The sequence below is a fragment of the Canis lupus genome, chromosome 19 (genome assembly GCF_003254725.2).
Source record: "Canis lupus dingo isolate Sandy chromosome 19, ASM325472v2, whole genome shotgun sequence".
In the NCBI taxonomy this organism is placed as follows: Eukaryota; Metazoa; Chordata; class Mammalia; order Carnivora; family Canidae; genus Canis; species Canis lupus.
This window is the reverse complement of record NC_064261.1, coordinates 17,919,810-17,929,357: the sequence shown is the minus strand read 5'-3', so window position 1 is coordinate 17,929,357 and position 9,548 is coordinate 17,919,810. Positions and strand designations below refer to the sequence as shown.

Below are 9,548 nucleotides of genomic sequence, written 5' to 3'. Positions count from 1 at the left end.
GGAAGAGCATGGCAGGTCAGTGGTCAGCCAAAACACACAGGTATGGTTGTGCTGATTGTAAAAAAAAGCTCAAAAGTCTTTTATACTGCTTAGAGAGAACTACTCCTCGTAGTCCTGGAATGCGTCACCAATGCCCTACATACTCCAGTTCCTCCCTGAGACCTCTCAGACCTCTCTACTATCCATCAACCAGTGTGCCAGGATCTCCAGGGTCCTGCTTCAGTATTATGAAAAGACTTTGCTGAACATCAGACACCCTGCCCTCAATGGTGTATCAATTGTTGAGCATTTTGAATATCACTGCTGGTGTAATAGGCTAATCCCTGGAACCTGTAAATGTGCTACTTTCACAAGTAACAAAAGGGACTTTGCAGATGTTATTAAATTAAGGATTTTGAGATGTGAGAGGATCCAGACTATCCAGGTGTGCCCAATATAATCATGGGGGTCCTTATAAGAGGAAGGCAAGATGAAGTCAGAGAAGGAAGTCAGAAAAGTGTGCTAACAAAAGCAGATGTCAGGGTGATACTGGGCCAGAAGCCAGTATAACAGGCAGCCTCTAGAAGCTGGAAAAGGCAAGGAACAAATTCTCTCCTGGAGCTTCCAGGAGTGCAACCCTGTCAGCACCTTGATTTTAGCCTCATAAAGCTCATTATAGACTTCTGACCTCCAAAACTGTGAAATAATAATTTGGTGTTGTCTTAAGCCACTGATTCTGTGGTAATTTATTAAACCAGCAATAGATTCTGTGGTAATTTGTTACAGCAGCAATAGAAATAATACACCTATGTATGGAGTTTTTACTCTTGGAAAAAAGGAAAGAGAGGAAGGGGTAATGAGAGACTCCATAAAGTCTGGAATTTTGTTTTATGGGCTTTTGGGGGTGCACATAGAGGGGACAAGGAATGGTAGAGAAGAGGGAAGTAAGGTTAGTGTTGGCTGCCACATAGTGTGGGATGATAAGAATAAAAATGTATAATGAGGATTTTTCATGAAGTCTGCTGTGTATTGTTATAAGTTCTTCCCAGCACCAAGAAGGCTTTGCCCAGGGTTAACAGTATGTTTCAAGGTTATAGAGCCAAATTTGCATTTTACTTGAATTTATCACAAGTTTGAGATAGAATTTAGGACAGGAGTAAGAAAGCTCAGATTTAATTGAGTTACATGTTACCTGCTTTGAGATAACCTTATTGCTACTTTATGGCATCATTCCATTGAGTTATTAATGGCTTTAAGTTTTAATCATTTTTATAATCTAGATTTAGTCAGTCCTGCTATCATCTCGTGTTGAAATGAGAATTCATTCCATTGATTATATATACCAGGGAACAATTTGAGCATAACAAGAATTTTGTGTTTGCCTACATGTGATTTCATCTACAAGAAACGCTAAGTGAATGCAGGAAACTGCCTCCAGCTGAATTGAGCTGTATAGGAATGCACAAATGCACACACGCCTCAAACATCCTCCAGCTGCCTCAGTTCACCAAGTGTATGATGAGCCATATTCATCCACATCTGGTGTTACAACCTTCCACCCTTGAAAACGCTCCGTTGCCATTTCTCGATAGCTCAAGAAACCACCTCCACAAGCAAACTTCAGATCTTTTTTCTAGGCAAAGTGCCATATTTATAGTAGTATTTATGTGTTTCTTAATTTAATATGTACAAAATTGATATATTTATTATTAGGTTCCTATCATCTTTTTAAAGTATCTCTGACACATGTTTTGAGTACTGTGCCCTTAATCTCATTTTCCCCCTACGCTCTGTGGTGGTTGTTGTACAATGTTGTATAGTACAATGATTTTTAGGGAAGTATGTGTCGTGTTATAGAAGAACTGACTGTATTTTGTCTGGAAGTGGTCACATTTAAGCCTCAACAGTGACTAGTTATGTCCAGGCAAAGAGCAAGACTAGGATATAGAATTTATTCTTGAGGAGGGAGGGAAAAAGATGGTAGAAGGAGGGAGAGAGAATAAAAAACAAACTATTTCATATTTTTACAGTTGGCTCAACTGAGCTTGGGTATTTTAAAACTCTGGTGTGATTCCTCCCATGGCTCTTCCCCATCAGCACAAGAGAGTTTATCTTGGCATCTGGGGATCCCCTGGGACCACTGTCAATGTATTTCAGAGGTCCATAAGCCTCCTGAAATTATTCACAAAATTTTGTGTTCATGTTTGTGGTAAGAGGAAAACATTATATTTCATCTGCCTCTCAAAGGAAATGTCAGGCAACTGCTATTTTTATTTTCCAGAGACTTCTTTGAAGGGCAGAGTGATCCATATTTCTGCATATATGTATCACCGTGTAAGTGTGGCAGCTTCAGACCTTCTATCTGGAGAAGCTTAGGGGCAGCACTTTGTCTGAAAGCCATACTTATATAGCAAGCATATTGTTTTTACTTAGCTTCCATGTTTATTTAGTACCTTGTAGTGAGGTGGTGGGTTCTGCTAGATGCATTCTTTCCAGGAATATAACTCAGATCATCACCATGAAAGCATGAAGCTCTAGTCATCCATGAAAGGGATTATGGACATATTTCAAGAATTTTCTCTAATTGGCTGCTTAGAGACTACCTGGTTTGTGTAGGAATGAAGCCTGGAAACTGAAGGAAGGCGTCCAGCCAGGGAGAAGAGGGTAAGGGTGAGAAGAATAAAAGGAAGGAGGAGTTGACTAAATGAATGCTACTAGTTCATGGATTTGCATGGGAAAGCTGTGCTGGCAGCTATTTGACCCAAATCCCTTTTCCTATCTTGCAGCTCTTCCTCATGATCATCATGTATCAAATGCTTGCTTTCTGTTTCATTTGCTTTGTCCCCTCATGAGTAGAAGAATTAGATGTTTTTTATAACAAACTCAGAGAGGCTTCCACTGTTTTTTTTTTTTTTAACATTTTATTTAGTTACTCATGAGAGATACAGGGAGAGAGAGAGGCAGAGACATAGGCAGAGGGAGAGGCAGCCTCCATGTAGGGAGCCCGATGTGAGACTTGATCCTGGCACTCCAGGATCACGCCCTAATCCAAAGGCAGACGCTCAACTGCTGAGCCACCCAGGTGTCCTGGCTTCCACTGTTTTGAGTAATATTAAGTTTTTACAATATGTAGCGCTCCTACAAACTAACGGTATTCAGACAGATGGCTCATCCCTCGGCTGGTCTCTAGGTAACTATGACACCCATCAGTGAGGTTAGAGATCAGATGTCCATCATTCTATCAACCAAGTTCCACCCCAACCTCACGCCAGGAAATGTGACAAGCTCCATCAGCCTTGCCTAGAATCCTTGTCTATGATCAAAGAAACATTATTCTTTCCTTCCCTAGAATGATGAGTAGCTATGAACATCTTCAGTCTTGGCTCTGGAACCCCTAACACATGGTTATAAACATTTTATTTATTTATTCATGAGACACAGAGAGAGAGTGAGGCAGAGACAAAGGCAGAGAGAGAAGCAGGCTCCATGCAGGGAGTCCAATGTGGGACTCGATCCCAGGACTCCAGGATCATGCCCTGAGCCAAAGGTGGATGCTCAACCACTGAGCCACCCAGGCATCCCAATAAAATGGAATTATATATGAAGATGAGGTATATGGAAACAAAGAAAGATGCAGACATAGAAAAATGTGTTTTTAATACAAATTTAATCTTACTATACTTTGCAACTTTTTTTATTGACAATATGTTAGGGACAGCAATCCATACAGTATTCATATACAGGGCTATCTCATAGCTGGGTTAATATTTCATTGTATGTCTACTTACCATAATTTATTCATTCATAGCCCTATTGATAGATTTTTATGTTGTTTCCAATTTTTATCCCCTACAAACAATGTTTCAATGAACACTCTTAAACATGTGAAATATATCCCTTTAGGATACATACACCACATTTCATTTCCCAAGTGGAAAGATTATATCCTTTTAACAGTTTGATAGAAACTGCCAAAATGCCCTCCAGTATATCATATCTACATATTGACACTGTTACCAACAACAGAATTTCCTTTGTTCCTCTACTCGCAAACACATGATGTTATGAATATTTTAAATATTTGCCAATATGCTTAGGCAAAAACATAACTTGTCATTGATTTGTCTTTCCTTAATCAATAGTTAAGTTTGGTTCATTTTCATAACTTTATTATCAGCTTATTCTTTTTTCTGGTAGTAATTGCTTTAGTGTTCATCTTGTTTGAGTAATTCTAACGCCAGGGGTGTCACTATGAACTCAGGAGTGCTTTTAAATGAATTTGCATTTAATTCATCGCAAGACTAGCTATATGCTTTTTTGAAAATAATACATATATGGTTGAAGATGATTTAGCCAATTTATAGATAATGCCCCATGCATTGATGGATACTGTTTTAGAACAAAGATTGGACATAATATGTAATCATTTTGTACATATAAATCCAATCTTAAACCACACTTATAGGGGCAAAGTACTGAAGAATCCTGAAATGACATCTGAGTCATCAAAAATCAATATTTTTCATTGACATTTTAGTGCTGAATGTTTAGGACAGTTTTAGTACTTCAATTTTTTAAATATTGATTGTCCATGTACAGTGTGCATAAATGAGAGTGACTACTTAGCAAAGTAGAGGTCAGGAAAACAGACTCTGTGAGATTTGCTCAGAGGCTTAGGCTCAAAGTCTCAAAGAAATCAGCCTTTAAATTGAGAAATAGTTACACCCAGGAGAGGTCTTCTGCTGCAAATAAAGAGGATAGGGGTAGCTCCTGCTAGAAAAATACCTTGGACCAATAAAAAATAGTAATATTAATGATTATTAGAACAAATGCTTATAGGAGCACCTGGGTGGTTCTGTCAGTTAAGCATCTGACTCTTGATTTCAGCTCAGGTCATGGATCTTAAGGGCTTAAGGTTTGACTGCATTGGAGTCTGCCTGTCTGTCTCCCTCTGCTCCTCTCCCCACTTGCACACGCGCTTTCTCTCTGTCAAATAAATAAGTAATGATAAAATCTTTTTTTTAAAAAAAAAGGGAAGAAAAAAGAAACAGAACACTTGTATACCTAAGTGCTTTACAGACATTATCTCGCTTAAAGCAATAAATAATGTGAGAAGTAAGTACTCTGATTACACCATCTTATAGACAAGAAAACCAAGGCACAAAAAAGTTAAGTAAAACATTGAATGATTGGATGAACTGCCTGTAGAGACTGACCACTTCTCTCCACAATAGGAAACTGCCTCCATTGCCAATAACATTGAGTTCTAACAGAACACTCTGTGCAGTTCATGATACTCCGTGAAAGGATTGGACCCCAGTAATGATGCGTCTGACACATGGATTTGGGTAAGGTGGGGTAAGGAGTCCCTTTGCAAAATTATTCTTGGTGGTATACAGAATGTAAATGTGTATCTTTTCTGGATTAATTAAATAATCAGCTTTCAATCTGGGTTGGAATATCCAATTGCCTCTCTTTTATTTATTTAACCAGTGACAACCTGGTCCAGTGCTAAGACTTGACAATAATTTCTGATATTTTATATCCATAAAAAAGAAAGAAAAAATGAATAAACTCCTTGAATAACACAGACAGAATTGACAGAAAATCAGCTATCTTGACAGTTTAATGGCCAAAAATGTAACTAAGTTATTTACATTTATTTCATCAATTATTGTTCATTTTCCATGTTATTTGAGCCTTCTCATGGTAATGAGAACATTAGAACACTTGCTTCTGCTCCAGTTAGTCCCCAGAACTTTAGAATAGACACTGAGGGGCAAATCAGTAGAGAGGAAGACAAAAGGAACATGCTTATGAAGGGAGTTAATTAGGGATGCCTGGGTGTCTCAGCGGTTGAGTGTCTGCCTTTGGCTCACAGGATCCAGGATTGAGTCCCACACTAGGCTCCCTGCGAGAAGCCTGCTTCTCCCTCTGCCTATGTCTATGTCTCTGCCTCTCTCTCTCTCTCTCTCTCCCTCTCTCTCTTTCATAAATAAATAAATCTTTAAAAAAAATAAAGGGAGTCAACTAAAATTGAGGCTTCATGATATTAAGAGATGGATAGTTCAGTATTTGTGGATATCTATATTTAAGTCATCACAGGTCATGTCAGCAAATTTAGCAAAAGTCCTGTTAGTTCTGCTATCTGTATGTGCATCAGCTGGAGACTTTAATGGCATAACAGGGATGTAGACTCTCTGGCCCTTGAGTTGATTTTTACCCGTCCTTCAGAACCACTGCTCTGATCATTGCTGCTATATTTAGAGAATAATTTTTAATGGAATTGGTGTTTAGATCATCATTTAGAATGGAGCCCTTAGAAATGTAGGGATTGGGTGCCTGGATGGCTCAGTGAGTTAAGCATCTGCTTTCAGCTCAGGTCATGAACCCAGGGTCCTGAGATCAAGCCCCACATCAGGCTCCCAGCTTACCAGGGAGCCTGCTTCTCCTTCTTCCTCTGCCTGCTGCTCTGCCTCCTTGTGTTCTATCAAGTAAATAAATAAAATCTTTTTTTAAAAAAAAGAAATATGAGGATTAAGGCAGTTGAAAAAGATCAACAGTGATCATGGAGAATGATGACCCCAGATGACCACAACCCAAATGATCCACAGAATTCAGGAAACTTCTGAGTATACACATCCTGCTTCTTTTGACTCTTTCTTACTTTCTCTCTGGGTGTCTCTATTCTTCCTTTCTATTTAGTTTATTCAAATTTCTTCTCTTCTTTCTCTTTCCCCAGCTTTGTTTGCTTTCATCCCAATTTGTTTCTTGTTCAGTCCTCATACCACGAAACCAAAATATATTTTAATTATAATTCTTTCATTATATAAAGCTTTCTAGTTTCTAAGTGTTCATTTAAAGTAATATGACTTGAGTGCTATATTTTCTTTTAGCAGCAAAGAAAGCCTTTTTTATGACCTTTGGTATTTGATCTTTGTTGCTTTATTCCCCCTTCTCTCATGAGTCAGTGATACTTTTACTGGAAAACAACCCTTCCTTTTCCTGATCTATGAAAATATAACTCAGGGAAAGCTGTAAAAAGGCAATATCTGCTTAATATCTGAGGAAGATATAATTTGGGAATATCCTGTTTTCTTCCTGAATCTCAAGTAGCTATTTTATTTTAGAAAGAGTTCTCTTACCTGTGTTATTTTTTTCCTGTGTTCAGAGCTCTCTGAACTGCCACAGTCATGGACCTCTGTGGAAACCTCTACACTGTTAGTTCCTACTTTGCACATAACACCCCAGACCTGAGAAACACACACACACACACACACACACACACACACACACACACACTTTCAGCAGGTACCACCAGGGAGAAAACACTCTTATGTGAGTATTTCTATTTTATTTCCTTCACCTACCAAGTTTTATGTGGATAATCCAGGAAGAGAAAGTTGTTTAGTAGGTTTATGTTTCCCATATAATATTGTATATCATAATTGGTACATAATAATAATTAATTAAATTTATTATTGGGTAGAGGCTTCCTGAGATAGAACTCAAGGAGAGTTTCAAGAAAAAGACATTAGAGGGGTGCCTGGGTGGCTCAATTGGTTAAGCGTCTGCCTTTGGCTCAGGTCATGATTTCAATGTCCTGGGATCAGCCCTATACCGGGCTCTCTGCTCAGTTGGGAGTCTGCTTCTCCCTCTCCCTCTGCTGTTCCCTCTGCTTGTGCTCTTACTCTTGCTGCAAATGAATGAATGAATGAATGAATGAATGAATGAATGAATGAATGAATGAAATCTTAAAAAAAAAGACAAAGGCATTAGATTAAAAAGTCCTTGATAGCTGAAAGCTCTATGTGGAATAAAAGCTGGACATCCTTCATGTTGTGTTATCTGAGAGCATTAGACTACATCTGGGGGGATCACAAGGTGACTTGGTTGAGATGGAGAGACAATCTCAGTCATATGCAACAGATTCAGGGAGTTTAGAGACAAAACTAGAGGAAGGCAAAAAAAGTACATTGAAAGTGTGTTCTGTGTACATGTCTAGTGCACATATCAGGCACTCACATGTGCCACAAATAAGGTGACATTTCAATAAGGTAAAATTTGACAAAGTTTAAAGTGATTAACAAACACCTGTAGAAGTGTCAGGAGATTCATTATCTTACTATGTTAATGAAGTGATAGCGCTGCCCTGCAAGTGAAGGGGAGGGAAGATGAAGAGCATTTTGCGCCCCTCCACTCCTGCTTTCATCAGAGAAAATGCTCTTTTATCTGTTTTGCACATTGAGTCTTATGTAAGATTTAGTGTAGAAAAACAGCTTACCCTCTAGGAAAAAAAAAAAAGTTTTAAAGTGACCAATTGAGCTCCCCATTTAGGGAGTCCAGGGTAGTGGAGCCTCCTCCCCATGTCCAGGTGTTCTGCCTTGGGTGAGGGAGCCATGCACTCCATGGCCCACAGAGGGTTTGGCAAGCCCATTTTTGCACTGTGACCCATGGGTTGCTAATAGATCATTACAGTTAAATTTTTCGGGTGCATACTCTGTGCCAGGCATTATTCTCAGTTTTGTACATATTCTTGGGCAATATATTCATATATTAATATATCATAAACCAGGCTGCTTCTTCCAATCAATGGCAACTAAAGGTCTATGAAGTACAATAAACTACCTAATGCTCACCTTTGCGAGGTAAGTATTATTATCATTCACTTTAGAGATGAGATAACTGAGGCACGAAGAGCTTGGGAAACTTGTCCAGGTCACACCTGTAAGTGCTAATGTGATATGTACTGCTAAAACACATTGGCAAGGTGTTAACAGGCCCAGGATGATTCCCGTTAGTGCTGGGAAGAGACAATTTGATGTGGGAACCAGTGACAACAGATCACTGGCATCCTGTGAAATTATGTGTAACCTGCTGGGAAAAGAGAGCCCAAGACTCACAATTCTCTTTATTTCTATAAACTCTGACCACTAATCTTCTTATTCACAGTAAAAATCATCAGTGTTTTTTTAAAAGATTTTATTTATTCATTAATTCATGAAAGACACAGAGAGAGAGAAAGAGGCAGAGACACAGGCAGAAGGAGAAGCAGGCTCCATGCAGGGACCCCAATGTGGGACTCGATCTCGGGCCTCTGGGATCACGCCCTGGACCGAAGGTGGCGCTAAACTGCTGAGTCACCCAGGGATCCCCTCATCAGTGTTTTAATGAGAAACATGATAGGAAAGTTTTCGCCTTTAAAGGGTATATGTTAAGTTCATTAAAACTGATCCTTGTACACAGCTGGTCCCATTAAATGTTGGTTCCCTGACTTTCTTCCGGGGTCAAAAAAAAAAAAACCCCGCTTTCACATGGATCATACTTTTAAAATGTCATACTGGTGGCTGCCACATTCGATGTTAAATTCATTTGCTAAATAGGATTGGGGAATATTGTGGTTAGAGCTTTGACAATCTCAGTTGATTTCTGAACAGATTTATAATATGTAAAACGATTTTCCTGACTACTCAAGAGAAAGGAAGGGCCTTTAGGTAAAGGAGGATCATCTCTAATTGTTTGCTATAAGCTCACCAGAGTAAAGGTGAAGAGAGTTAAAATGAATCGCT

The 9,548-nt window shown here is 38.9% G+C and overlaps 1 long non-coding RNA gene across 2 annotated transcripts in view; it reads left to right on the top strand.

Moving 5' to 3' along the window:
- The first annotated feature begins 2,042 nt into the window (after window positions 1-2,042).
- LOC112642746 (uncharacterized) overlaps window positions 2,043-9,548 on the top strand; it is a 28,564-nt gene continuing 21,058 nt past the window's right edge. For both annotated transcript variants that reach the window (XR_007403979.1, XR_007403978.1), the window contains exon 1: window positions 2,043-5,327. This is a non-coding gene — a long non-coding RNA (uncharacterized LOC112642746). The remainder of the gene's footprint in view (window positions 5,328-9,548) is intronic.